We start from the raw sequence: 27225 nt of genomic DNA on the forward strand, positions 1-27225 counted from the left end.
GGGAGTTCCTTGAGGCAGCTGGGGGTCCATGGAGGGGTCCCTCCCCTACTGGCCTCAGTGGAGCCCTAACCAGCCCATTCAGCATTCGAACCTTCCCCCTTGGTGGGGAGACAATTTTGAATGCTGCTGTGCCTGCGCGATTGGCCTCTGAGAGGCCTGGCATGACCCAGGCCTCTCAGAGGCCAATTGTGCAAGTGTGGCAGCGTCCAAAATGGCCACTGCGCCAAGGGGGGAGGCCCGAACGGGGCGAAGAGCCGGCCGAATGGGCCAGTTTGGGCTGCATTGAGACAGGCGGGGGGAAGCGGGAACCGCCACGGACCCCGCCCCCCACCGCCTCAAGGAACTGCCCCGAAGGGAGTAAAGGTTCAATTTTCTTTCTTAAAAAATAAAAAAGTTTGCAAACCCCGAATAGTTGTGGGGTGTATGGACCGAACAGGGGATGGTTTGGTTCAACCCCAGTGTCATGGGCATGCTATCGGACTCCAAAGATGAGGCAGTGTGACAGCGGAGGAGGGAGTGCAGCAGCTTCAAAGGCAAGAAGTTGCCAAGGCAAGCGGGGCTGATTCATGGGACATTGAGGGAGAGATGGAGCCTAGTATGACAGCTCCTGTGGAGGAGATGCAGCAGATCTCAGCTGTAGAGTGTCACCAGTTGAAGAGACAGGAGGATATTAGGAGACTCACACGCAGAACTACTTGGATAACAAGGAGAACTGCTGAGTCGGAGACCAATGATTGAAAGCATGTGGTTTCCACTTTTTTAAGACCGCCACACCACAGTCGCAGTTCTGGAAGCAACATCGTGTTTGTTGTACTACCCAGCTGTGTTCCTGCTTGCTTTGCTCGTGCACTGACCCCGGACCATTTGTACTCTACTTGTGGAACTCGATTTGGACTTGGTCGACCGGCTTAGATATCGTTACGACTGGGACTGGCTCTGCTGTGGGATTGCTTGTACTGCTTTGCCTGATAACCTACTTTGTCTCTCTGTCTACTCTCCGCTCCACCGGCTGATATGCTAAACGCCAATGCTGGTAGCCTCCTGGGTGTCATATAACTTGAGACTAGCCTGACAGGTTAGGGTTAGAGGCTAGCCTGAACCGGCTCGATGTTGAACCTGTTCAACATCGAGCCAGTTTGCACATCCCTAACATACACCTCCCATGGTTGTCCCAGACATTGAATGAATGGAAGAGCCCCTGCTTGTGTGGAACTTTGGATATGCAAATAAATAAAGTAGGCAGTGCTTCACATTCTGCAAAGCATAAGTAGGGCAGCAGAGAGCAACGTGGGTACAAAGATGTGCCAGAACATTGCCGACCAGCCAAACATGTGCGGAGGGATAACGGGAGCAATTTTCTCTGCTTTCTCCTCCCATCAAATAGACTTTTGGGGCTGTTGTTTTTTAAAATGAGAACAACTCTTACATGTGTAGTCATTAGAACTCCATTACAGGAAACAATAAGTACACAATAAATTTATGTTTGTATGCTGGAACTGCAGGAGCTTAGATGCAGAAACAAATCAGGATAAGTGCACAGTTAAATACATATTTAAAGTGCATAGTAAATACTAAACACGATTCATATCACAAAGAGATCCTACTCACGTTACCTTTGATGTGCAGAATTCTTCCAACATAAAATTGCCCCCCTAAACTTGGCCCCATCAATTCATGCATTAGGTGGAGGAGGTTTTGCAGTCCACTTCCACCTTCTCACCCAACTACAAAAGGGTGTATGCTTTCTCTCATACCATTAAAGTTCCTTCAGTTTATTATGCAGGTATTATTTGGCCCACCTAGTATCCACACATTTGGCAGATCTTCCTTGCTCAAACTTTTTTGGATCCATCCCTCTCTTCCCACCACGCATCATGAAAATAGCCCTCATAATGAACAGATTTGCTATACATGTAATGGACCAGGGAGTCCCCCAGATAACATACTTTCCTTTTTTGCATTTGGGACCATTTACTGTTGCATGTAATAACAGCATGCAACTCCTCTCCATCTCCTGAGCAGAGGTCATTGCTAGTTTCATATGCTAGTTCAGGCCAGAACTTTTTGGGTTCTGAAATATGTTCTTGAACAGAGATTTTCATTATTTTTCATTCAGGGAACACTTTGAGAAAAACCCTCTGTGAGAGCCATTTTCCAGATACTGACCTCCACAGTGCTGTACCTTTCCCAGAGCTGGAGGCCTCTTTAAGAAAAAGGGAGCCTTGTTCATCCTCAGCACCATCTTGGGAGGTATGCATGGAACTCTGGGAAGTGTAATCCTTCCCAGTGCTTTCACAAAGGGCAAAGCATGGCTCTGCCAGTGGGAACAGTTGCCTCCATGCTTTGTCAGGGGAGCTGCATGGAGTATTCAGCTCCAGCCAAAGCTTTGCATAGGCCTAATAAGCAATTAGTTCGGAAACCTCATTTAGGTTCAATGGAAACCATTACTGGCTCCCAGGCCTTGCAATGAAGAACATTGTCCTTGAAGGTCAAGCAGTCCTCAAGAACATATTTCTGAAGCCAAAAAGTCCTTTTGTAGGGAGAAGAGAGCACCAAAAATTGCTCTCCCTTCTACTCCATGCGTGTTTGCCTGCTTAGCAATGCTCTGGGCTGAGCGGCAAGACAGCATTTGGGCTGCCACACTGCTCTCTGTCGCCCTACTAACACAGCTCAGAATGTGCACCAATGAGAATAAAGGAGGCAATTAAAATAGGTCAATGAGAACTAACCCAAAGAAGACTTCAATAACGGAGAACGTATTTGGAACTTTTAATGGAAAATTAAAAAAATTCCACTGGCAGATAGAAAGTGGCATCAGGAATTTTCACTCCAGGAAGCACTATTAACACAAACTCAGTTTGATATTATATGATAAATAATGATATTATATGATAAATATGATAAAATAAACTGAATGAGCTGAAGGGGATCAGAAAATTGAGGTTGGTTTGATCTGTGAAGAGGCAATAATGAAAGCCTGTTCCTACCCTTAGTTTGTATCTATTCCTTCTGGGTGGCCTGTGCTATGCTTCGCATTCACAGCTGTCATGACTGGCTGAACACATAGGCTTGTAGCTTAAACAAAGTTTCTAAGGCCTTTAAACAAGCACTAGCTGGTGACCTTCATGCACTACAGCAATGGGCTGGAATGGAATATTGTCATGTCACGATGGAAAATGTTCAGTCACCATAACACTAATTAGAAATTTCATAGCTATGTGAGTATTTATCAGTCTGTTATGAAATTAGCCTTCTTGGCCCAACCTTTTCATTGTTGTTTTATATGATCCAGAACATCTTTATTTTATTTATTTTTAAATGATCACCTAGCATGTTAATATTTGCTTAATACTTTGCATAGAAATGTGTGTTTTTCTGATTTTATCTTCTTTACCAAACTTCACAGTAGGATTGCAAAGCACATTTCACAGGCCCTTTCCCTCTAAAGAGAGCATTCATTAATTGTCTTAGAATTCTTTACAAGGAGAAAGGGATATGATGCATACTACCGCCAGTTCAGCTGCCCACAAGGCTTTGTTTCCTCTCTAATTTTCAGTGAAACTGAAAGGAATATCATGTAAAATATAGTTAACATAAACATCAAAATTCAAGTCCTCCAAGGATTACCTTTAGCATATCAAAGTAAGTTAAATGGACAAAACCGCCATCTACTTGTAGTATCATATTGGGATCCCTAATAACAGTACTAATTACTCTTCAGTAAGCTGTTGAGGTTAATGAATCCTCCTTTGTTAAGCAGCATTAATGAATAATCAATAAGCAAGGCAAATATTTAAGGGATTTCTCTCGGAAAACACAACAGCCAAGTTGGAAAATGTTTTTATTTCATTTCATTTTATTAAAATAACAAGTTGGTCTAGTAAGAACTAATCAGCCTACTTTCTTTTCACTATCTCTACATCTGGACGAAATTTGGTGCAAATCGAGATCCACAAGTTAGATCTCTTGCAACTCAAATTTATTTATTTATTTATTTGAAACATTTGATATACCGCCCACTCCGAAGACTCTGGGCGGTGTACAAAAACATGCAAAACATGACAGTATTAAAATTATATTCTAAATAAATCTAAAGTAACTAACAGGGGGCGAGGTGGGAATAGATAAACTACAGGGTAAAAACCTGGTGAAATAGAAAACTCTTCAATAAAGATTTTAAAATCGACAAAGAAGGAGCTAAACAAATCTGCAGGGGAAAGGAATTCCAGAGCAGGGGGGCGGCAACCGAGAAGGCCCTTTCACGGGATCTAGCTCCCTAAACCTTTCGGAAATTGGGGACCAACAAAAGGGCCATCTGACCAGATCAGACCGGACGGGATGTAACTGGATAGGAGAGGCGGGTCTGTAGGTAAACAGGTGCCAAACCCCGCAAGGCTTTGAAGGTCAAAACCAGGATATTAAATTGAACTCGGCAGCGAATAGGCAACCAGTGCAATGACTGCAGGAGAGGTGTTACCCTGTCATATTTTCTGGCACCCATAAGTAGATGAGCCGCTGCATTCTGGACCCATTGTAGTTTTCCGATCATCCTCAAAGGTAACCCTAGATAGAGGGTGTTACAATAATCTCGGCGGGGGATAACAAGGGCATGGGTCACTGTTATTAATGCTTGCCAATCAAGGTAAGGGCGTAATTGACGAATCAGATGGAGCTGGGCAAAGGCACTTCTGGCTGCAGCCTCGACCTGCTGTTCAAGCAGGAGGTGCGAATCCAAAAGGACCCCCAAGTCATGTGCAAGCTCCTTTGGGGGCAGTGCCACCCCATCTAAAACAAGGTTCACATCCAGCTGTTGGCCGGTACGAGGGCTGAGTAAGAGTACTTCAGTCTTGGTGGGATTCAGTCTGAGCTAGGGATGTGCACGAACCGGTTCGGAGGCCATGTTGGAGGCCTCCGAACCGGTTCGGAAACGGACTGGTCCGGCGGTCCGGCACTGAGGGGGGGTCTACCTTTAAGGGCGGGGGGTAGAACTTACCCCTCCTGCCGCTCTTCCCCCTCCAGCGCTGTGTTTTAAATTGAAGTTTGCCGACACACGCGCACCGCGACGCGCACATGCGTGCTTGTATTACTGCTTCTTCCGGACAACGGTGGGGGCAGGGGCGGCAGGGAGGAACGCTGCCGCCCCGAAAACTTCAATTTAAAAGACAGCGCCGGAGGGGGAAGAGCGGCGGGAGGGGTAAGTTCTACCCCCCGCTCTAAAAGGTAGACCCCCCCTCAGTGCTGGACCGCACCACGTGGTTCCGTGCACATCACTAGTCTGAGCTTATTTTGATTCATCCAGACCTTAACAGCTTCCAGACATTGAGTAAGTACAAAAACAGCATCTCCAGAATGGTCTGGGATGGCAATATACAGCTGAGTATCATCAGCGTATTGATGAAATCTCACCCCAAACTGGGAAATGACCTGACCCAGCGGCTCCATATAGATGTTAAAGAGGACAGGGGCAAGAACTGAATCCTGGGGAACTCCATAAAGGAGTGGCCATGGGTCAGAGCATCTGTCCTCAATGCATACCGACTGGACACGCCCGCTAAAGTAAGAACAGAACCACTGTAAGACAGTGCCCCCAATACCCAACCCACGAAGGGGGTCAAGGAGGATAGCATGATCAATAATGTCAAAAGCCGCTGAGAGATCTAGAAGGACCAGGAGAGGGACACTACCCTCATCAAGGTCCTGAAGAAGGTCATCTACTAGAGTGAGCAATGCTGTCTCTGTGCTGTGCCGAGGCCTGAAACCCGACTGATAAGAATTAAGATAGCCAGTTTCCTCTAAGACCCTCTCAAGCTGGGTACATACAACCCTCTCTAACACCTTCGCTACAAAAGGGAGGTTGGAGATTGGCCTATAGTTGTCAAGGACCTCAGGGTCCAGGGAGGGTTTCTTCAAGTGAGGGTGAACTATCGCCTCTTTAAGGGCTGCTGGTACGAAACCCTCACATAACGAGGAGTTAACCAATGTTCATGTGTCCGACATCTTGGATCGGGGTGGATGTCATCATTACAAAGTGCACCATTGAGGTGTCCCTGTGTGTCACTCACTACAGCTGTTCCAAATTTGGTTCAAATCGGTTAGACAGAAGTTAGTGCACTTGCGCTTCAAAAGTTTATGCATCCACCATCTTGGATTGGGGTGGGTGATATAATCACAAACTACATTATTGGGACATCCCTATGTGTCCATTAAGCAAATTTGGTTTCAAATTGGTAAGACTGTCCACAAGTTAGTGCACTTTCACCTCAAAAGATTTACGTGTCCACCATCTTGAATTGGGGTGGATGACATCGTCACAATCTATGCTGTTGAGGAGTCCCCATGTGTCCCTACAGCTGTAGCAAATTTGGTTCAAATCGGTTAAGTGATTCACAAGTTAGCTCACTTGCACCTCAAAGGTTTATGCTTCTGCCATCTTGAATCAGGGTGGATATCATCACAAACTATGCCACTGAGGTGTCCCTATGTGTAATTGGTTAGACCACATATTAGTCCACTTGTGCCTCAGATGTTTACGCAGCCGCCATCTTGAATTGGAGTGGATGACATCATCACACACCACACCATTTGGGTTCCCTATGTGTTCCTACAGTTGTAGCAAATTTGATTCAAACTGGTTAGGTAGTTCACATGTTAGTCCACTTGCGCTTCAAAAGTTTATATGTCTGCATCTTGGATCAAGGTGTATGACATCATCACAAACTACACCACTGAGGAGTCCCTATGTGTCCCTACAACTGAACCCAATTTGGTTCACATTGGTCCAGGCGTTGCGAAGTTGATGGGGGTGGCACATGGTCACACACACAGAATGCTGAGTGCTCTCATAAGCCTACTGGAAAGTAGGCTAAAAATAATAAGGCTCAGATTTTCTTTCTCTAGTATGACATATATTCCATGTTCCAAGCATCTCTGAAATAGAAAAATACAACTGCTTCCATTTTACAGATGGGAAAACTGAGGTCTGTAATCTAGACTGTAGAAATCATTGTACAAGTCCAAGATTGTTCACTATATCAATTGCTTTCAATAGCTTCCTAGAGACTGATGCTGCTGATTCCTGGAGTCTCATGCAAATATGAGTTCTACTACATGCAAATATGAGCTCTGCTGTAGGGATGTGCACGGAACCACAGAAGCGTGGTCCGGCACTGGGGGGAGTCTCTCTTTAAGGGTGGTGGTGGTAGCACTTACCACCCCCTGCCCCTCCGGCGCTGGTGCATTTAAAAATCTTCTTGGGGCGGCAGAGTTCCTCCCTGCCGCCCCTGCCCCCGTCGTTGTCCTTTAAGCCTTAAACAGAGAAGAGCTAGCGGCACGCATGCACCCTTCTCAGAGCACATGCTCGTCTCCGCCGCTGGCGCGCGCACACCACATGATGTATGTGGTGTGCGCGCCAGCGGCAGAGACGAGCACGCGCTCCGCGAAGGGCACATGCACGCCGCTAGCTCTTCTCTGTTTAAGGCTTAAAGGGCAACGACGGGGGCAGGGGCGGCAGGGAGGAACTCCTCTACCCCAAGAAGATTTTTAAATGCACCAGTGCCGGAGGGGGAAGAGCGGCGGGGGGGAGTACTACCACCCCCCCTTAAAGAGAGACTCCCCCGCCCTTCCCAACCTCCGGACCGCCGGAATGCTGAACCGGTCCGGAGGGCTTTTTAATTGTGCCCGAACTGAACCATGCACACTACTACTCTGCTGGTGCACTACGGTCCCATCCCTGTGGCTACTAGGGGTTTGCATGCTTTGAATCAATGTTTGCGATCTGATTCAAGCTTGAATCAAATTGCAAAAAAATTGAATTGATTTGTTAAGAACAGGCAGCTTGGCCATCATATCAGGGGAGATTCCCCTCAACCCTGAATCGGGCCCTGTTTTGAGGGTGATTAGATTTGGGGTAGAATTTGCGAATCACTCTCGATTTGACCCAAATTGATTTGAGGATGAATTGAATTGCACATTCCTTGTGGCTACAGCTCCTATCCCAATGTAATTAAATCCTACTATTGCAATTGTAATTGGGCTGTGGTCTACTGATGAAGAAAAACATTATTTGGGTCTGGTTTGGGCCTAGTCAAGTAGCTAGGCTTGGCCTATGAATCATGAACTATAGCACTGCTGCAAGGGTTGCTATGGTAACATATTGTATCAGTATGCTGTTTGGAGGGAATTGAAGCGGCATACAGATTGGTGTATTAAGAACTGCTGGCAAATAATGATTGGTGCATTCTCTCAATCCTCTAGATCTGCATACTCTGGTGTTTGACCTTTACTGTAATTGGGTAACTAGTTGTGTTGTAAGCTCCTGATTGGGGGGACTCTACAGTCCTATGTTTTGCATAATACTGATACTTTGTTGTGTTATGATTGGTTCAGACCATTGAGCGGTAGGCCTTGATTGGTGGGCCTATGTTTGAATTAAGAACTGTAATAATAAAAAGTGCTCTTGCCGAGGCTGCTAGGTGTACAGGCACCTGGCATGTCATGACAATAAAGCTTGAATCTGATGGATGGTGTGGCCTCTGCTCATTAAATGAACTGGAGATTTCTCTGTCATCGAATGGTAAAAGTAAAGTTGTGCTGTCAAGTTGTTGTTGACTCCTGGCACCCAGAGAGCCCTGTGGTTGTCTTTGGTGGAATACAGGAGGAGTTTATCATTGTCATCTCCTGTGCAGTATGAGATTATGCATCTTACTATTTCGCTGCTGCCCAATATAGGTGTACCAGCGGGAATCTGAACCAGCAACCTCTTGCTCCCTAGGCAAGTTACTTTCCTACTGCACCATTAGGTCATCTACCTAACACAATTTTCATGGTTTTAACGATATCTACTAGGCAGTTTTATTTTTCAATATGACAAAATCCTGATTTGCACCTAGGCTAGGATCTGGTTGTGTAAGTTAATGTCCATCAGCTAAATACTTGAACCACATCCTCTCCTGCCGCCACCTATGAATTATAAACATGAGTTCTATCGAACACTAACTTGCTCTTACAGCATGACAGTCCTGCCAGCCTCGTACCACTTAACGTTCAAAGAACCAGTTTGCGCATATTGAAGCACAGTGTAAAGGAATCTCTTTCACTTGGGCTACATGCTTAGAATACATACAAACTTTGTGTTTGTCATTGATCATGCTGAGCAGGCAGGCCTCTCCTTTCTAATCTCATCAATGTCAGAGTGATTGTGAAACCAACAGCTGTGTCAGAGCAATTGGAAAAATAGATTCAGAACAAAGGGGAAGACCCATCTCAACAGGGTTTCTCCCACTAGAACAAAAGCTCAGCTACAGTGGAACGTATAAATATTTCATTCACTACTTTGTACTGTATCGCTCCTGGTTTTGTTTCCCATTCCCATCAGCAATCTTCTTAAATGTTTTCCCCTATTTAACGGGTCTTAAGGGATCAACTGTTCACCAAAGAAAAATGCATGTCCTAAAAAAATACACATGTGCATATCATAATATTCAGAGTCCCTCAATATTGAAAGATATATTTTCATATCATAGAAGTATTTTCCCTCAGAACTGTGATATTATTTTCCCTTCTGGGAACTTGGTCAGCAACTTGGTGAGATGTGGTTGTCTTTCTCCAAGGCTGCATGGCTGAAATGCAGTTTAGGTCTCCAGCTTTTTGATTACCATTTCAGCACAGAATATGGTTGGACTTGTTGTCTCTTGGATAGTGTCCATAACATCACAAGAGAGATGAGTGACACCAATTTCCATGTAAGCTCCATTTGGTGAACTTTCAAAATGAATTAATAATTTTCCTAACTAAGTTTTCCTAGACTTTTTAAGAGGCTGAATGATTCTCAACTATGGCACTGAAATACAGCAAATGCCTCACCATTTTGTGACATTTTTTGTCCTATGTCAGCTTATTACTTTGAAACTGGTTTTGCGATATACATCTCCCCATTTACTAAAAGAAGGCATCAGCAGGAAAGCCCTCTCCACACTCTCCTTGTTCCTTTATTTGCTATTGTAATCAGAGCTATAATTGAGTGGGTTCAAATGACCCACTGAACATCTCTCACAGTGATGAGCTTATCAACTATGACTACTCTTTTGGCCAAACTTCTGCATTGCCACTTCATAGATGACTTCAATGTTACATTTTTAGATGAGTGTGACCCCATTATGGGGTGCTAGAGGATGCCTCAGAAGACACAGCCCTAATCATGAAGCTGACCCCTGGCCTTGTTTGACCTGGGAAAACAAGGTCAAGGTCATCTTATCACCATCAGCTATCAGGTTTCAAAATTTTCATCTGCCTTCCTACTCAGCCATGTCACCACCTTAAGGGTGGAGAGGAAAGGGAACAAATCATTTGCATATGCATCCTGGGGGGCGGGGTGTAGTCCCACCCACCCCCAATGCACTCTAGCCCATACCTGTGGGTTTGTGATGAAATGTGTGTGTGTGTGTGTGTACACACACACACACACACACACACACAGACACAGAATGCTTATTTTGCGGGGGGGGGCGTAAGCTGATTAGGTCCAGGGTCCAAATTACCCAACTGCACCTCTGACACTGACTGACAGCATCTTCCCAGGGTTTCAGATGGGAGTCTTTCCCAGCCCTCTCTGGAGATGCCAGGATTGAACACAGAAACATCTGCAAGCTGAGCACATGTACTACCACTGAGCTATGCCTCTTCCCCAAAGGAACACTGATATTGAACAAATATATCTGACTTGTAAAATTGTGGTTGGTTAAATAACTCTGTCTGACCTGAACATATTAAACTGCCTTATTCTGTGGCAGAGCATTGAGTCACTTCACTCAGTATTGTCTACTAGGGATGTGCACAAAACTAGTTTGGTTTAGATCCAAACTAGATTTGAACTGGACATATTCAGTTTTGCCCCCACAAATGGGGCCCCTGGATTGGTTTGAATTCAAACCCATTCAGGCCTGGTTTGGGGGTGTTGGGTGCCATTAAATTGTGTTAAAAAAAAAAAAGTCAACTTATGCCGCCAAGGGCTTTGGCAGCCTCAGGGTATGTTGCTGCAGCCACGGGCGAGGGGGGTGCTCTGGCAGCTCCCCCTTCTCTGCTGACCTCCCCCTTCCTCAGGTTGGTTAGGCCCATTTCATGGCCATTCTGGTCCTGTTTGCATGTGCAGCAGCCATTTTTTGGGCCACCGCACATGTGTGCAGGCCATATGTATGAATGGGCCATGACCAGGGTCATGTAAATGGCCACTTGTGTGGCTGCCCCAAAGTGGCCACCAGATGTGTAAACAGGGCCAAAAATGGCCCAGGGAGACTCAGGAGGAGGGACTAGCAGGGGGAGGGACTAGCGGGGGGAGCTGCCAGAACCCCCACCCCAGCAGCCACAGCACCATCCCCTGAGGCTGTTGAAGCCCTCAGAAGTGGTAAGTTAAACTTTTTTTTACACAATTTAATGGCACCTGGCACTGCGAACCGGGTCTGAACCAGCCCAGGGGGTTCGGCTCGACCTCGAACCAGCTTGAGCTTGAACCGGCTCAAGATTGAGCCAGTTTGCATATCCCTATTGTCTACACTGACTGGCAGTAGCTCTCCCCAATATTTAAATTAATAAATAAGATATACCTAGTGGGAGTTTTGTCTTCTTCCCTTTATGAACAGCAATCCCCTGTGTCATATCACAAACTGCTTTTGAAAATCTTAATTTCACAAGCAACTTGCCATGTTGCAATAAGGACTGCTCTTTGAGGAAAAAACAAGCAAAAATTCCCTTTAGGCATGTAGAACTAGTAATGTTGTCCTTTGGATCCTGGTCATTATATTTTATTGTATTTTCATGGTACACTTTATTGTAAGCCAGTTGGAGGGGTCATGTTTTGACTGGGAAGCAGGATAAAAATAGAAGTAATTAAAAATAAATAATAAGATGTCACACTGCTAACAAGGATTCCAAAGTGCAAGAGGCTCTCACATCTGGAATCCTCATGAGCAATGAAACATCTGAATCGTCCCTCAGAGGAATACTAAGACAGCTTTAAACAGAGAACACTAAGCAGCAAAAAGAGCTTTAGGAACTGTTCTAAAAGGCAATTTGTAACAATTACAAGCAGTTCTGAAAGGAGGTATTACTCTTTTGACTAATCCAATACCAAACGGAACGACTTCTGAAATAGTTAAGAAGTACAGTGAGAGATATCAGTCTTAGTGATGCAAATAGTGTAAACAGCACAACAGCAGCACAAAATGCAGTTTTTAGTCGTTTGCGTTTTATTTAACATGTACGCAAACATTTGGACTCATGGTACATTCCTAAGATTTTACAGAAATGCATATAACTGTTAAGGTTGAAGAGACCACAGCTGTACGAGTGCAATATCACATTACAGTACATGTTAAGCTAACCTTTTGCAACATCATCACACCTAAATATCTCAACACATCTGTTACATCTGTTTAGGATCAGCCACCAGTATTAGAAGATGTACATCTAATACAGTCTGCCAAACACTTCCTCCAATTCCTTCTTCCCCTTTATAGTGATTAAAGTAATTTCACAGTACTAATTGGATAACTTCTCAGGAATCTAGCAAATGAATGAAAGAAAATGCAATGGAAAAAAGGAGGCAATGCCATTATTTTCATACATCAGAAAACAAATTGGACATTTTCTAATTTACAGTTGGCAAGTGGATACCAGTATATGTTAATCAATGAGCATGAAATGTCAGAATATATTGTCAGGCTTTAAAAAACAAAAATCCTGACATATGTATAGATCAGGAGTATAATTTTTTAAATAAATGGTAGGAGTCAGTGAGGTTTTCTGGGAGCCATATGTTAAGAGAAACTTGTTACATGATCTCTGCCAGCAGCTCAGGTGAAAGTCATCAGGTTCAGCTCTTTTGACAGCTGGGGCTTCTAGGATTTTTTTTATCGAGGAATGTGAGAAGAAAATGTACCACAATGGAAGTTTGCATGAGAAAGGCAATTAATTATAATTCACTTTGTGGCAGAAATCTGGCATTATATTTAGAAATGGTCCCTGTAATATGCTCCTGCCATGAAATGGCACATTGTTGCCACTCTAAGTACTGCAAAAGGAAGTAATAACCTATAACACCAATTCCTTTTTCATACAGTCATAGAGCTGGAAGGCAACCCCAAAACAGAATGATCAATCCGCCCACAGATCAATTGGTGGAATCCAGATTATAGTGTGCTACAACCAGGCAGCAGGTGCAGTACAAAATGCACTGCAGTGCAGTGTACTCATGGATCAAATAATTCAATTCCATCTAAACCAAACAAGCCAGGGTATAGCAATTTTTACACTTCTTGGCATACAAGTAATAGGAAATCCTAACACGTTCTAACATTTAGAATCTAACATTCTAAAATGCCTTTCTGGCTCTTAATTGATGCATCTTGTTTTATTCCCTTACTTTCAGTCCTTCCTCTCAAATGTATCACATTTGAGGGCAGGGCTGATTACTAACACCTTTTTCCTTCCATAGGAATACTACCCTTAAGATCCAATTGTCAATGCATGATTATTCAAACGTCAGTCCCCTGAGTTCAATGGGATTTATTTCCAAGTACGTACAGTCTTTCCCCCACAACAAAATTCATCATGAGATCACAGCTGACTCAGGCAGCTTCAAATCTCTATGGCTATAATGTTTTTCTTACACACACACAATTACAGGACTTCTCATTACGTCGACTGAAGTGAGTACTTTTAAGTCCGTAGTTTTTCCTACAAAAAACTATGGGGTGGGGTGGAGACTGCCTTGGTCAGCCTGATGGATGATCTCCAATTGGGAATTGACAGAGGAAGTGTGACTCTGTTGGTTCTTTTAGAACAGTGTTTCTCAACCACCGGTCCCTGGACCGCTGCCGGTCCCCGAAGGCTTGAGTGCCGGTCCCTGACTGGGAGTCAACCCCCCCCCCAACTGAAATCAAGGCACTCACTTCCTCAATTTTGCACATGGCATGGAAGAGGAAGAGTATCACGGAGGCATGGGACCCTTCTTGTGCCTTGCCTTCATGTGCTGCTGAGATCTTCCTACAGCTATCTTATTCCCTATCTTTACAGCTTCAAACTGTATGCGGTGCGGGGGCATGGAGGAAAAAGTATGGCAGTGGGCGCCACTTGAAGGGCTGCTGGTTCTTGCATGCTCATTATTTGCAGCCAAAGGTTGGTTGATTGAAACCCAGCTGCCTGTTGTGGTCAAGGCGCCTTGAGAGGGAACGCTGTTTCCCTCTTGCATCAGTGGGGCTTGCTTGTATGTTGTTTTCATTGGCCCCATGTAGCTTTTGAATTTTTCTAATGGCCCAACATACCCTCTCCACTGAGTAATCAGAAGCACCTCCACCCCCACCCCGCACATACTGAAGACATACTGGAGACAAATTTGTTTACCCAGGCTTTTAGATTCAGGGGTTCTCAACCTTGGGTACCCAGACATTGGTGGACTTCTACTCCCATAATCCCCAGCCATAATGGCCAAATGCCATTGTTGTTGGGGGTTATGGGAGTTTAACTGAGAGACCCAAGGTTAAGAACCCCTAATATTCCATGTTTGCAAAAGATTCCAAATTTAATTATTTTAATGCTTATATTATTTTCATTCTAAACTGCCCAGAGATGCATGTTTGGGGCAGTATAGAAGTCTGATAGAGAGATAGATAGACAGACTTGAAACCCCTTTACTAACTGCTGGTCCGGGAAACTGCGCATGAAGAATGTAGCGGTCCTTGAAACTCTGCACGAAGAATTTAGCGGTCCTTGACTCCAAAAAGTTTGAGAAACACTGTTTTAGAACACTCGGCGGCTTTTGACACTATCAACTATAGTTTCCATCTGGAGCGTCTGAGGGGGTTAGGTGTGGGAGGCACTGCTTTGCGGTGGTTCCACTCCTATCTCTCGGACAGGTTCCAGATGGTGTATCTTGGGGACTGTTGTTCTTCAAAAACTGAACTTCGGTATCGTGTCCCTCAGGGCTCCATATTGTCTCCGATGTTGTTTAACATCTACGTGAAATCACTGGGAGAGATCATCAGGAGATTTGGTGCAGGGTGTTATCAGTATGCTGATGAAATCCAAATCTATTTCTCCATGTCAACGTCATCAGGAGAAGGCATAAACTCCCTAAATGCCTGCTTGGAGGCAGTGATGGGCTGGATGACAGGTAACAAGCTGAGCCTGAATCCAGATAAGACGGAGGTACTCATTGTGCGGAATCAGAACTTGGAAGATGATTTTGATCAGCCTGTTCTGAATGGGGTCACACTTTCCCAGAAGGAACAGGTACGCAGTCTGGGGGTACTTCTGGACACAAAACTCTCCCTGGTGTCCCAGGTTGAGGCAGTGGCCAGGGGTGCCTTTTATCAGCTTCGGCTTTATTTCTTGAGATAAATGACCTCAGAACAGTAGTACATCTGCTGGTCACCTCCAGACTTGACTACTGCAATGCACTCTATGTGGGGCTGCCTTTGTACGTAGTCCGGAAACTGTAGTTAGTCCAGAATGCGGCAGCTAGATTGGTCTCTGGGTCATCTTGGAGAGACCATATCACTCCTATCTTAAAAGATCTATACTTGCTGCCAGTACGTTTCCAGGCAGAGTACAAGGGTTTGGTTATAACCTATAAAACCCTAAACAGCTTGGGCCCTGGGTATTTAAGAGAACGTCTTCTTCACTATGAACTACACCGCCCATTGAGATCATCTGGAGAGGTTCGTCTGCAGTTGCCATTGGCTCGTCTGGTGGCTACAGAGGGACAGGCCTCCATTGCTCCCCCGATTCTTTGGAACACACTTCCTGCTGAAATAAGAGACTCCCCATGTCTTACAACTTTTAAAAGGGCAGTCAAGACACATTTGTTCATCCAGGCTTTTAATTAGATACTGTTGTAATTGTGTTTTAATAGTTTTAACTTTTTAGTTTTAATTGTTGAAATGTTTTAATCTTTTATTGGCTGTTTTTATTGTTTTGTAAACCGCCCAGAGAACTTGCGTTTCGGGCGGTATAGAAATGCATTAAATACATACATACATACATACATACATACATACATACATACATACAATCAGACACATGTACTTTGGTTATTAAAATATGAAAAGCTTTATGCTTGTAGGAATTTGGAAGAGGAAACATTTGTGGAAATACATCTTACTTGCATTTAAGCTGAGTACAACCATCTACTTTAGTATCCCAACATGGATTCCGCCATCTCTGTTTATTGAAAAATGAAGTTAGGGACAGGTCATCTCCCTGCTCAGACATGAAGCTCAAGATTTCAGTCTCGAAATCTTTTCTCTCAGGCTAATGTATAGTCAATGGAATTCTTGATAATTTTACAGCATCTTCACTGCATTCTCTTCCTCCTCTGTTAGACTCCTCCACAAGGAAGGCAGATCCAGCTGTATGGCCAGAACCTCTGAACAGACCGGCCCCTAGGGATCCTCCCTGATTTCCTAGCTCGTCATGAATTCCTCCAAGATCTTAGCAGCACCTTTAATACAAACCACACATTGGCACACTTCACTGAAGGACAATAAAGACAAAAAAACAACAACCCCAGACTACCCCAGCATTAAATAAAGCCTTTTGTACAGCATAAATAAAGCCTTAGATTAAGTTTTTTGTAATACAGTTCAACATAATGGAATTTTATTTTAAAAGGAAGGAACAATTATGCTTTGGCCAGTTTGTCTACTCAAGTATATGCATCCCACATACATGCTTTATAGAATCAGTATAGACCTTGCTTTTCAGAGTTTTAAAAAACTGGATGACTTTTCATCTTGCTTTTGATTAGCAATATTTATTTGTATGCCCCACTCCAAGGAGCCCAGAACAGTGTACATTGTTATGTTTGCCCTAACAACAACCCTATGAGTAGGTTAGGATGAGAGATAGGTGACTGGCCCAGAGTCACCCAGTGAATTTTATGGCTGAGTGCAGATTTGAACTCACATCTCCCCAGTCATATTCCAACACTCTAATCCCTAGACTATATTGGCTTTCTGCATTACCAGTATTTCATATTTTCTCTCTCTCCTTGAAACAGTTCTTCAGAACTAATCCTTATTTTTTGCACATCTAAGATATTCTGGAAATTTCTGAAGGTGAAATATCTCCAGCTATATTGTTTATCTAAATCATGCCTGATCAAGTGCATGTCCTCTCTCCTGCTGTTACTCCCCTGCAACTGGTATTCAGAGGCACCCTGCCTCTGAGGCTGGAGGTGGCCTATAGCCTTCAGACTAGTAGCTGTTGATAGACCTCTCCTCCATGAAGTTATCCAAATCCCTCTTAAAGCCATCCAGGTTGTTGGTTGTCACCACATCTTGCGGCAGAGAATACCACAAGTTGATTATATGTTGTGTGAAAAGGTACTTCCATTTGTTGGTCCTAGATTGCCTGGCAATCAGATTCATGGGATGACCCCAGGTACTAGTGTTATGTGAGAGTGAGAAAAATTTCTCTATATCAACTTTCTCCACACCATGCATGATTGTATAGATCTCTATCATGACTCCCTGAAGTCATCTTTTTTCTAAACTAAAAAGCCCCAGGTGTTGTAGCCTTGCCTCATAAGGAAGGTGCTCTAGGCCAGGGTTTCTTAACCTTGGGCCCCCAGATGTTGTTGGACTCCAACTCCCAGAATCCCCAGACATGGTCTTTGTGGCTGGGGATTCTGGGAATTGTAGTCCAACAACATCTGGGGGCCCAAGGTTAAGAAACCCTGCTCTAGGCCCCTGATCATCTTGGTTGCCCTCTTCTGTACCTTTTCCAGTTCTACAATGTCCTTCTTTAGATGTGGTGACCAGAACTGTATGCAGTAGTCCAGGTGTGGCCAAACCATAGTTTTGTATAAGGGCATTGTAATATTAGCAATTTTATTTTCAATCCCCTTCCTAATGATCCCTAGCATGGAATTGGCCTTTTTCACAGCTGCCAAAGATTGAGGCTGCTTGCTGATATTGAGCCTTGCTTCCTGATATCTTCATAGATTCATATTGGAGCATTCCTAGATCGGAAACAATGTATACAGGAATATAACTTAAAATAAATAACAATAATAATACATTGCATTATTGACCTAAGGACTACATGAAAATGAAGTTTTACTGAATGTTGATTCTGAGAACGTTTTGTGTTTTATTTGGACTTCAAATACTTTGTATGCAAACAATGCAACTCAAGTTTCTGGACTTGATATTAAATACATAGCAAACTAATTATCATTGAGACTAAACATTAATTTTGTGGAGCAAAGGAAAAGGAAGTGTTTTTTATAGTTGCTTCCCTCATAAAAATGGAGTAGTCTTAAGTTGGTTTAAGTAAGACTTTATTCAAAAACAACTCCATTTTTCTCCTTTCCCTCCCTTTTCTTTCTGACTCCCACCAACCACCCACACTCTCTACAGGATCCCCACTGAGACAAACTTCTAAAATCACAAAACATAAAAGACTACTAGATAAAATATAACATGGAAGATTTGACTTAAATCTACAGTATGCCTGAAATGGAAAAACATTCATTCATTCTTAACAGAAAATATACTGGAAAGGCTCAAAGCGATTCTGGCTTTATTACAGTGTTATGGTACTGATGCTACTGAGGCATTATTATTTTTTAAAGAACAAGAAGTGTCTATTGCAACATTTGCTGTTAGCTTCAATAACTACTAGGGCTGAGCTGGAGGTGCTTCCCAAAAGCAGTTCAGATTAGGGGTGGGCAGACACTGCTTCTTGGAGCTCCTTTCCCAACACTCTTGAGCCTTGGAAGTTACCAGCGTGTAAAACAAAGCTGCGGTATTGTGCAAGCATGCTCTTGTGCTAATATTGAAACTTGTGCAGTTGTACTTCCACGACATCACTTACAGCGTCACAAAACTGTGATTGTGAAGTTAAACTGTGGCCCGCAGCAGCACAGGTGGTTCAGGACTGCCCACACTCCACTGAGCAACATGTCAGCCAAGGATTTATTTCATAACAATAGAATTTCATATAACATCAAAGATAGTTATTACTTAGTCAGAATTTTTCAGTTTGAATGCCCTTATCTGAAAGGCTCTCTAGAGGTTTTCAAAGAGAGCCTGGATGGCCATTTGTCAGGGATGCTATAGTAGTTAGCAGTAGCAGTTTCCTGTTTTTAACTAGAAGATTTCCAGTGGCTCCTTCCAACTAATTTCTGTGATTCCATAGCTTTTGAAAAACTGGTCTTGCAATATTAACATCATTCAGATGGTCCAGTGTCTGTCCAGTGAACACATGGTGCAGAATCACAGAAACAACCTTAAAGCTTTCACTGTATATATGCATTCAAGGAGCCCCTGGTGGCGCAGTGGTAAAACTGCCGCCCTGTAACCAGAAGGTTACAAGTTCGATCCTGACCAGGGGCTCAAGGTTGACTCAGCCTTCCATCCTTCCGAGGTCGGTAAAATGAGTACCCAGAAATGTTGGGGGCAATATGCTAAATCATTGTAAACCGCTTAGGGAGCTCCGGCTATAGAGCGGTATATAAATGTAAGTGCTATTGCTATTGCTATTCTCTAGACCAGGACTTCTCAACTTCAGCCTTCCTGCAACTCCCATAATCCTTGACTATTGGCCACTGTGGCTGCGGATGCTGTTACCCAAAGTTGAGCAGCCGTGTTCTAGACCAGCCTTACAGTCCCTATGCACATCCAAAATGCATGCATGTAAATTCTGTATGCATGGTTAGGGGTACTATAAAAAGTCCCTAACCACTCATACACACTGCATGCATACAGGGATATACTCCGGTAAATGTGCACAAGTCATGTGCTGGGTTGCTACAGTGATTTCACTCCAAGTATGCCTGTTCACTGTACATGTGCTAGATCATCTGAATGGTCTGTTTGCATCAGACAAGTATTTGAAAACCACAGCAGTTTATATTTTGGTGGAATTTCAATCTTATCCTTTGTGTTCTTATCTCATGTTCATATAGATCAATTTTCATGTAAACCTCACATTGATTTTCACAAAGCTATAGGAGTCACACAAGACTTTTCCCTGAAGTTCACAGCCCCGTTACTTCTTCTTCTTCTTCTTTTTAGGTCACCCTGACTCAATAAATGACACTATTGGTTAGATGAAACAGACTTCTTGCCTTTTGACTCACTGATTTTTTTGGCTTAGCAACCCGTAACCTTCAACACCCCCACCACTATTATTAACTTTTATCCATTATATTTTGAGAACTAACAAGTTTCCTGAGAAATATATTGCTAGCTTTAAGCTAGCCACCAAGGGTTGCAAAGATGTAATGCAGTTTGCATCCTTCCCCAAGAAGCTAAAAGCAATCAATTTTCCTTTGGCACAAGTTTCATCTGAGTAATATTTCTGTAGAGTCACCGATCTTACCACTTTTAGAATGACTTCAGTTTAACACAATCCTGTTCTTGCTATGGGTAACATCTTGCCAAGGCTTGAAAAATAACTTAATAGTACATAGCCATCAAGGACACTGACTGCTAGAAATGGTTTGCAAAAACAGTTACGGTTATGAAGTGTAGTGATTAGAATGTTGGACTAGGACTGACAAGACCCAAGCTCAAATCCCCACTCAGCCATGATCCTCTGGGCCAGTCACTTCTTTCTCAGTCTTACCTACCTCACAGAGCTGTTGTGAGGATAAATATAACCATGTATGCTGCTCTGTTGTGAGGATAAATATAACCATGGGCTCCTTGGAGGAGATAGAAGCGTGAAAATAAAATAAAATTGCTGGTGCTTTCAAGTGTATCATACAGCCAAACTAATATACACTAATATGCATTCTTCCTAAAAGCATAACATTCAGATAAGTGGGAGAAATTATATCATACTGATAATACTTCTTGGGGAGGGGGAAAAATTGCTTCCAGCTCACAAACAGGGGCGTATCTAGAGTAGGGCGGGCAGGGCACGTGCCCCGGGTGCCACTTGAAGGGGGCACCATTTTTAAAAATTAAAAAATTAAAACAAAATGGCCACTGAAAACAAAATGGCCACCACGCATGCTCAAATGGCCTCTGTGTTTGAGCATGAGTGGCAGCCATTTTGTTTTCAGTGGCCCCTTTTAAAAAACAAATTTTATTTTAAAAAATGGCCACCACACATGCTCAAATGGTCCCTGCGAGGCCCTAGAGGCCAGAAGGGGGAGGGGGAGCCTTTGCAGACACCCCCCCATGGCCTTTAGGAAGCCCCTTCAAGGGGCTACAGGTAAAAGTTTTTTTTTAAATGTTTTAATATAATATAAGTCACTGTACACATATATAGTTTGGCACTATGTACAGAGAATCAGGGTTTGTGAATACTGAGCTGAAGCTTATGAGCTAGGATTCTATTCATTTGCTCTTACTTTGCTTCTTGTGATAAGTGAGTTAAATGTGATGTCTTAATAATATGGCTGTTAATTGTGAGTTTGTCTTTGAATCAGTGTGAAATCCTTAGTATTAAGGCCAACTGGGAATTTCTTGCTCTCTTTCTCTCATTTTAACTGTCTTTCCGAAATACTAGAATATATTCCAAGCAGGGAAACAGTTTACTCTGCATATCCTTTAATTATTTTCAGAGTATCTGGGATAAGTCAAATTCTCCATTTATTTTTAAAACTTATGTCATAGTGATGCTACAGTGCATAGTAGAGAATTAGACAGGCACTTCTGTTTAGTTTTCCAAGTACATCTCCACAAAGTATTTGGGTATTTCATGAGCCCCAGCATACTGAAATTTGTAGTTTCCCAGAATATTTTGGTCTGGCTACATCCACTGCTAAATAGTTTTTGAAATATTAAAAGATTAATGAGCTTGATTTGTATTTTTGAATTGATATTATGGTAAAGTTATCTGAAAGATGGGTGTCAGATGCTTGGACAGGGGGCGCAATTCCAGTGCTTGCCCTAGGCGCTATTTTCCCTAGATACGCCTCTACTCACATATGATTACTCTCACATTACAAACTTCCTGATGCTAATACACTTGATTGCAGAAGAATTTAGGGTTGCACATCCAGGGCTGTTCAACTTCGGCCCTCCTGCAGATGTTGACCTCATAATCCCTGGCTATTGGCCAGTATGGCTGGGGACTATGGGAGCTGTAGTCCAAAAACAGCTGGGGGGCCTAAATTGAGCAGGCTTGCATTATACTAAGCTCGGAATTAGGGATGTTTGATTTTTCTTCACTAAAGAGCACATGATGGACAATCTAGATTTGGAACCATGGGGTGCAGGGTGGGGGGGCATGAACCTTTAACCCTTCCCTCCACCATTAAAGGAGGCAACCCAATCCAGGTTGCCTTCTCTCCCACAGATTAGATTTGTCTCAGAAGGATATACCCATTGCTGCCAGTGGAAGCTTCCCTCTTGACAAATAGCAGCTACAGGGATGGATGTGGTTCAGATAGGTACCATGGTGAGGGCAAAGGGTTAAAGCCCCCTATCCCCATGTCATGGTCCTGACCTGGATTGGCACCTCCCACATGTATTATTTACAGAAGAAAAGCAAGAGACTGGATGTGAACCAGTTTTTTGTTCTTGCACTGTAATTTCCACACAATAATTTGTACAGGTTCTGGTGCATCAAATCCTGAAAAGGCTGTTCTTAATGGCCAAACAATGTGTTACCTTAAGTTTGTTATAGCCAACTTGCTGTTATTACAGCCAACATGCTTTCCCTCTTCAGTCATTTTCTGGCTTCTTCTTTACATGTGTTTTAAACACTTGCATTGGAAAAGTACGAAGCCAAGTGACTCTAATGATGCAAGAAAGGGAAACATGCTAAAGACAAAGCAGACAGGATGCTCTGCTGGAGTATCATATCTTTCCATTTGTTTATTTATTTATTTAAAAGAATACTTCATATACATTTAGGTGGGGGCGGCCCCGTCGTGGCTGGCCTGCTAGGCACCGCACTGCAAAGGGACTAACCAACCCCAGCCGATACATCTGTAACCTAACCCTCAATAAAGAATGGACCGTTCTGCCATAACAATGTCTCCGTGTCTCCTTGCGGGGGTCTGGGTACAAGGAAGCCGCTCGCTACCATCTCCGCGGCGTGGCCGGTTTGTCCCAGCCCCCTTTACCCAGGAGCACGCGGGGGCTGGGAGCTGCTTCTGATTGGCCCCGACCACTTCCGTGGGCGGGGCCGGAAGCTGCAAGACGGCAGCGCGCCTGCGCCGGCTCAGTCCGCCTCGCAACAGCAGCCCCTCCCTCCCATCCCTCAGATATAGACTGGGTGTTGGCTGGTCGCCAGTTGGGGCCGGGCAGGAATTTTTTGGGTGCACACCTGATTGGCTCTTTGGTGTGCACCTTTTTTCGCCTGCCTATATCAGGGTTTTTTCTGGGTAGCTAGCTAGAGAATTAAATAGGGCAACTCTCTCGGTGGCCGGCAGGTACAGTGCAGTGGGGAACAGCTAATTAAATGGGTGTGGCACCTTAGGTAAGACGCATATCAAGGAGGGGGAGCTGATCCCTTGAGGCTTGGCAGATCAGGGATGCTGCTTGACCCCTGCCTCTCTGCAGGCGACATCCTCTCCGTATGGCTGTGCAGCGTCGGTGGGGTGTCGTTCTGATAGTTAAAACCTGACCTTAGGTCAGCAAAGAAGGGCCCCTCTGCTACAGAGCAGAGGAGCTGCCTGGAGCCAAGGTTCTATCGCCACAGTCTTTTAGGTGGGGGCGGCCACGGCATGGCCGGCCTGCTAGGCACCGTACTGCAAAGGGACTAACCAATCCCAGCTGATACATCTGTAACCTAACCCTCAATAAAGAATTGACCGTTCTGTCATAACAATGTCTCCACGTCTCCTTGTGGGGTCTGGGTACAAACATGCTCAAGACAAAGCAGACAGGATGCTCTGCTGGAGTATCATATCTTTCTATTTGTTTATTTATTTATTTATTTATTTAAAAGAATACTACATATACAAAGGCTCAGGAACAGTAGATTAAATTAAACAGTAGATGAATATTTTTAATGACGTTTCATTAAATAGAAGAAAAATGTGTAAAGCTATCCTTGATGTGGGGAGATTTGTCAAATTGACCTGAGAATGCTTTTTGACATGTACATTGCATAAACATGAGTTTATGAGTAAACTCATAGACGTGAGTTTTGGGAAGTATAAAAATATGCTAAATAAATAAATAAATAAATAATTTGTTTGTTTGTTTATATAGATCGCAAATAATTGAATGTTACACTCGCACTGACATAGTACTCTCAACACAAGAGGGCTGCAAACAGGTAAACAGTTAAATAAGTTAACTATTCTATTCCCAGAATGCTTACTGTCATGGCACAAACAAGAGGAAACTCGTAGTGTGGGATCAAGCCATTGGCCCATATTTATTCATGTTATTACATTTATATTCCACCATGGAACTCAAAGCGACCTCCATGAGATTCCCAAGTGGTCACCCACCAAGCAACTACTCAGACTTTACTTCAGCAAAGTGGCTTCAAACTGAGTTGGTTCATTTCAGCAAGGAGGCTGTACCATGTGCCCTCAGACCCAGTTCCTAGGACCCAGGTGAATCAAAATGTTGGCTGTGTAGTAAGCATCACTGTGGATACACAACTGGATTCTATTGCAAACTATTTAAAGCACTGACTGTTCCTCCCCAGAGACCTCAGGGTTGTAATGCTGTAAAGATGTGTGTTTGTTGTTAAGCTTCCAAGCAATGTTTATAAAAATCTGTCACTAACTGTCCATGACAATTTGTGGAAATAGTCCATATAACCTATTCTTTGGCTCCATTCTGCCTTCACTGAAGGATATTTGCTGGAAGCCTGTTTGCTGGACACCTGCACAAATTCTACCATACCACTGTGTATCCCCAGAAATAACAGCACAAACCAATAGACAATTAACAAAATTCAAAGTTCGGGTTTTGGAAGCTCTGGCCTCCATCAAAGGTGTGGTTTCAAAATTATATGAGCTGATCATAAACCACACATTTATCTCACTAGCAGTCCTTAAAGTGACTTGGGGAAATGACTTACTTCCAACAGGAAATCAAAGACCAGGAATGTTTGTACATGGAAATACAAGCCCGTTACTTTCTCCTTGGCCCTTTCTTAAAGGGAACTTTCTTAAAGTTTTCCATTGATGGTACCTGGACCCCAGTAAAATTAGCACACATTCATAAAGATTGTTCTTCACTTTGCTGGAGTGGTTGTGGGATGAAGGGTACCTATTTTCATCTTTGGTGGCCCTGCCCCAGGGTCTTACACTTTTGGACAGAGGTATTCACAGAGATGAGTAAGATAACAAATCAGAAAATAGGATTATGCCCCCAGCTGGCATTAGTAAATATATTTTCTGGGGTCAATACAGGTGTGTCAAAAAAAAAGAAGAAGTAGTGTTTATAGTAACCGCTGTCAGGTTAGCTATAGCCAAGCACTGGAAAGATCAAAACATGTCGATGGATATTTGGTACAAGAACTTATGGCATACAGTGATCTTAGAAAAGTTAACCTATATTATTCGGTCCCATGCAAACCAGATCACAAATAACTCTTTTTATGTAATTTGGTCAGAGTTCATTCTTTATACCAATTGGGAGAATTATGGTTGTTTTCTTACCCCAGACTTCATTAGCATGTGGATGGATTGATGAATCGGGGTTTGTTGTGTGATGTTTTGCTGTTTGTATTTGGATCAGTTTTGTTCTGCACTGTAAATTTTGTTCTAATAAAGTTACTATTTTAAAAAAAATAAAAATAAAAAAATACCACCATGTTTGTGTGCAGCTCCCATTCATTTCAGTGGGGCTTGCACGGGAGACAATTCGCATTACCCCTGCCCTGCCCTTGATTTGCTTTCAGTTATATAAAGGCAGTACTGGTCCCCCTCCCACCGATTACATTGTTGCCATCCTAAAACATTCCACAATGACCTCACTTGAAGCCTTGAATTCAAAGGAGAGTCAAATGCACTTATTGCACTACAATGAATTACTTAACCAGAACTGTTTTAATTTTTCATATGGTGATACTGAAAATTCAACTCCTCTCTTTGCCCATGTGTGTATACACAATGTATTTTATTAGTTCTTTGTAGACTGTGCTGTTCGTTTGGACTTTCAGCTGGGTCATTTTTCAGTAAATGAACAAAGTCCAAACAAAATTGTCTGATGAGATTTGCTTTTGTATTTTATTACAAGTATATATATTAGGACTTTGAAGATTAATGGAGAACAGAGGGTTTCGAGGCAAGCTTTCACCCGCATGTCACCTCTAATATTTCTAGAGCCACTATCTACTGGACAGCCTAAATTTGCTAGGTTGGAGATTCAATTTTGAAAAGTTTCTGAAAATCTATTACTAACATATTTTGCTTGACCTGGTCATATGCTACCAGTGTTTCTGCACTGAAGCAAAAATGTGCTTGCAGTATGAAACTATCCTTCTCCAAACCACTCACTCGACAGTAGCCCCAGAGATTTCAAGAGTGTTATGAGAGTCAGTATGACATAGTGTTGGCCCAGGACTAGAAAGTCCAGCATCCATATATCTCTACTCAACCACAAAACTCTCTCTGGGTGACCTTGAGCCAGTTACTGTTCTCTCAGCGTGAGCTCAAGGCAAGGTTGCAGTGAGGATAAAATTGATAGAGGGGGAAACCAGGAATACCATCCTAGGCTCCTTGGAGGAGCCTAGTACTAAAAACAAAAATATTTGGGAATGCTGAGTTCAAGACTATGTCTTAGCAGTTTATGCTAAGTTTACTACTACATTTTAAAGATGATTCACACAAACACTTTTGGAAGAAGAAAAAAATGCTATGAGGTGACAAGTAAGCAATTAATTTGGTGGAGGCAGAAGATTTACAATCTGGTCATACGGAAGTGATTTCAAAAGAAACTTCACCAAGTGAAAATTGTGACGTAATCTTTTCAAGACATTCAATTTCACTTCTCTTTGATTATCACATTTTCCAGTGATGCACAGTATAGTTGTTACACTACTTTTCACATAATTGAAATTACAATTACAACAACTTATCCTCCAGCAGTTTAAACTATATAGTTAAAGAACTTTCATCCATTAAGGGGAAAAATCATTTTTTTAAATTATCATACTAAAATGCCATATAAATACCAATAGAAATATCAAATCAGTCACTAAGAATAAAACAGGGACGCAACTACTGGTAATGACAAGCAGAGAGTATTACTACCCCTCTTCTATTTCTATATGTAGTTAATAGGATTATATTCAGTGCAT

General features: G+C 43.0%; 1 protein-coding gene and 1 long non-coding RNA gene across 9 annotated transcripts in view; one reads left to right on the forward strand and one right to left on the reverse strand.

Annotated features, from left to right (window-relative positions):
- Nucleotides 1-27225, reverse strand: part of RBMS3 (RNA binding motif single stranded interacting protein 3) — a 1053558-nt gene that overhangs the window by 690790 nt on the left and 335543 nt on the right. The gene's annotated exons all lie outside the window — the stretch shown is intronic.
- Nucleotides 8381-25668, forward strand: LOC128329395 (uncharacterized). Its single transcript, XR_008309637.1, has 3 exons — nucleotides 8381-8572; nucleotides 24174-24240; nucleotides 24386-25668. It is a non-coding gene; the product is annotated as an uncharacterized LOC128329395 (long non-coding RNA).

The sequence above is a fragment of the Hemicordylus capensis genome, chromosome 6 (assembly GCF_027244095.1).
Source record: "Hemicordylus capensis ecotype Gifberg chromosome 6, rHemCap1.1.pri, whole genome shotgun sequence".
In the NCBI taxonomy this organism is placed as follows: Eukaryota; Metazoa; Chordata; class Lepidosauria; order Squamata; family Cordylidae; genus Hemicordylus; species Hemicordylus capensis.